The 3757-nt window shown below is 38.2% G+C and overlaps 1 long non-coding RNA gene across 1 annotated transcript; it reads left to right on the forward strand.

The window, feature by feature from the left end:
* The first annotated feature begins 384 nt into the window (after positions 1-384).
* Positions 385-2122, forward strand: LOC148919286 (uncharacterized). The gene is made up of 3 exons (XR_016125498.1): positions 385-740; positions 933-996; positions 1904-2122. It is a non-coding gene; the product is annotated as an uncharacterized LOC148919286 (long non-coding RNA).
* Positions 2123-3757: the final 1635 nt, after the last annotated feature.

The raw sequence follows: 3757 nt of genomic DNA on the forward strand, positions 1-3757 counted from the left end.
AGTTGAAATGAAGACGTTTTGATCTTCGGAAGTGCAGTGGCACAATCATAAATTTTGTGAAGTTGGAATTTAAAACCCAGCTGGAAAATCAAATTTTGGCATTTCTCTCTCTCTCTCTCTCTCTCTCAAAAGTTCCCTCTCTTTCTCTCACACACGTGAATAGTAGCAGCGCCACTTCCCGTCATTTTTCTGTCATTGTCTGGCCACTGTTGGTGGCTCAACCTTCAAGAAACTTGTTCCCCTCTTCCTCCTCTACAAAACCCATCCAAGATCCACCCTTGAAACCCACTAGATAGTTGAGAATTTGGATCCAAAGAATCGATCCAAAACTATCGAGTTGCCGAAAATTGTAGCGGTTATGCCTATCGCTTCAAATACCACCACCGACTGCCATTTTTGCCCCAAAACACTCATGTCCTTCTCCTCTACCTTTCCCCTCCAAAACTCGACCTATAACCTTGTTGGATTGCTCGAATCGAATCAGGGAAATTCCTAGGTCTCCGGCGAGAAAAACTGATCGTTCGAGGCCATTAATGACCAAATTGATCTTCAACGTAGGTATAAAACTTACTCCTCTTGTTGGGCTTGATCATTTGGTATAAGGCTTGACCTGTGGTTTGGATTTTTATGGTTGCTGAAAATTTCCTCAAGCCACCATACGCTGCTAGCGGAGTGTGGCGATGCACATGGGCCACCTAGTAGCAGCCCACTTTGCCCTACACGTTGTCCCACGCACGACGGTATGTTCGGATTCATGAGACTTCGTCTTTTAACCAACGATCAGGATTTCACCTATTACGTACCATTTGCTCGGGAACTACTCGACCGATCCTTTAAGGTTTCACATACTTAAGGTTCCAGGAAAGCTAGAATTCACTTTTAAGTCCGGTTTGGAACTATTGTTTTACTGATTGTTGTATCCTTTCAAATAGGTTCATAGAAGCCACGTACCGCTTCGGACTCACCTAATCAAGGTTGAGCGCACTTGGACCCATAGTGAGTGGACATTTGTTTTATAAATGGTTTTCACGCTATGATGATTTTATTAAATGATTTACTTATGGTTTTTTCTTTCCAAGCATATTTTTTATGATTTATGATTTTGTTTTGGTTTGAAATGATTTTAAATGTTTATGCATGTTGTTAAATGATGTTAGCTTGGAAAGTTGAGAATGGTTTGAGAACTGGATTTGAGAAAGGATTGGGAAATGGTTTTATAATATGTTCGGGAAAGGATTTCAAACCCACCATAAGTACCCTAGTTGTTGCCTTCGGAAATATTGTTGCCTTTCGGAATATTGGTTGCCTTTGGATGTTATGATGTCTACGGACATCCCAGTTGCCTTCGAAAATTTAAAATGTCTTCGGATGACTTGGTTGCCTCCGGATGAGTCTATGCGCTTATGACATTGCCCCATGAGTCTTGAGGATGCTCGAACCATGTGGTGCTAGGATTTGCATCTCGGGCTGACCTCGTGTCCCTTGATCCTGCTAGGATTTGCATCTCGGCTGACCTCATGTCCCCTGATTCTGCTAGGAAGTGCCACGCATGTGGAGTGGATAGTTCCACATGTGTAGTAGTTTGAACTGACAGATTACTATTGGAATTGACGGATTATATTAGGTATACTTAGGTGGAAAATATTTTCAGTTTTGAGATATTTTATATTGAATTTGATGATTTATTTCGGGTTGATTAAATTTTAGTTTTAATATTTATATATACATGAGTGTATGTATTTATGGAATCTCATCTTCCTATACGAATATATATATATACACACACATTGGAAGTTTGAATGGTTTTCAAAATATTTTTTAAACGATGGGGTTAGTATGTTCGTATTATGTTTAATAACATTTATTTTTGTTCACTCACATATTTACTGTTTTGTGCCCTCAGGCAATCGATGAGTACCGGACCACCAACTGAGAGCATCTATTCTTCTACTACTTTTCCAATTGTCCTTGTGTAGGATTTCCTCTTGTTGTAAACTTAACTTGACTAGATATGCTCTGATATAGCCCTGAATTGTTATAAGGCCTGTGGCCATTCAAATTACTTGCGTCAGTTTGTGGACTTGTCTTGTACATGCTGAATGTTGAATTTTAAATTGTGCTTCTATAAGTGGTGTTGTTGGGCTGAGCCTTTTTCAGGAGAGACTCTGCCGGTTTTCTAGTAGGAAGGTAGTTTTATTTTCCTTGGTTTTGTTTTAAGAAGGGTAAGTTGGTAATTTGGGTCTGACATTTGCCAGTGTGTCGAGTAGGCACAAAGTTCACATGAGTTTCAAGGGGAACTTGGTGGTCCTCAAGAACAATTCAAAAGGCAAAAGCTAAATATAAAATAGAAGCATTACAGAAGCATGAAATAGCCAATAATCGAGAAAGAAAAGTAGAAATTTATAATAGGCTTAATTATTGTTTCACCCCTTGGAGCGGGGGCTCTTTACCCTCTGAAACTGAAATTTTCTCACTTAAACTCCAGAATCTCTAAAAATTGCTGAAATTTTCTCACTTTACCACCTCCCTCTATTTCTGTCCACAAAACCGTTAAATGTGGTGACTTGGAAGGGACATTTTAATAATTTTAGCTATTAAAAATTTTAAAATCCAAATTAAATATAAAAAAGCATATTTTAATTTTTTTAGACTTTTAAATCTGAAAACATTTGTCAAGGATTCAATCAAGGGAAATTGGCGGCTTTACCCATGGCTCACCTAATTTATTCACTAATATCCTTATTTTGAAACTCAATCACAAATGCCCCTTATAAAAACTCCCTATTGACAGCCTATTGCCCATCCTTCACTTAGTTTTTTTTCTTCTGAGTCATTGCTCTATGAAATCCTCTCATCTCTTTAGTCTCTTCCTCTTCCTCTTCTTCCTTTGCCCCTCTTTCACTTTTGTTTAGTCGTTCTGAGCTCTCCTAAATCCTCTTTCACAATTTCTCAGTCTCACTCTCTCATCCCTCCTCTCCTCTCTTCTCTCTTTCACTCGCACCCACATCGGCGACAACGACCCCACCATTTCCTTCTCTATCTCTCACTCTCTGTCACCTCCTTCGACCTCCATGCTTGGAGATGGAGTCTCAAGTAGCCAGCTTGGCTTTTCTCCTTCACATTTGGGTTTTCTTCTCCTTATTTCAATTTCATATATGGGTTTGGAAATTTGGTGCTTGTTGTGAGTTCAAGTCCCTCCAAGTCAAATTTGTGAGATTGTGCAGAAATTTGTTGAAACATAGCTGTGGGTTTAATTTAAAATTTTACCCTCTGAGTTTACAATTAATATTTTCAACTTGTGTAGAGAATCTTATTTCAGTGGGATTATACAAGAACTTTTTGAGGTATTATGTTTGAAGCTTGTTTATAAAATTTTGGGATTGCGCACCAATTTTTTCTCAGTTTGTCTTGGGATTGTGCAACAAATTTTGGGTTTTCGATGAGATCTGACTCCCAGCTCCTCTCCTATTAGTTATCTCTTCCAACTCGCAGTTGATTCTTTTTGGGTTCTTTGGTGAGGTCTGCAATGAACATGTGATATACACGCAATAAAGAGGTAATACATAGGCAATAAACATCAATATACACACAATAAACAAGCAATACACATGCAATAAAGAAGCAATATACACTAAGGGAGAGAGCTTGTATTAGAGTTATCTTGCTGAGCATGTTTATTGCAATAAACAAGCAACATACACTCAATAAATCTGAAATTTCTAAGTTTTTTTTTATTGTCTTACTATTGTCATCATAT

Source organism: Prunus mume, linkage group LG3 (genome assembly GCF_029339155.1).
Source record: "Prunus mume cultivar Tortuosa linkage group LG3, ASM2933915v1, whole genome shotgun sequence".
In the NCBI taxonomy this organism is placed as follows: Eukaryota; Viridiplantae; Streptophyta; class Magnoliopsida; order Rosales; family Rosaceae; genus Prunus; species Prunus mume.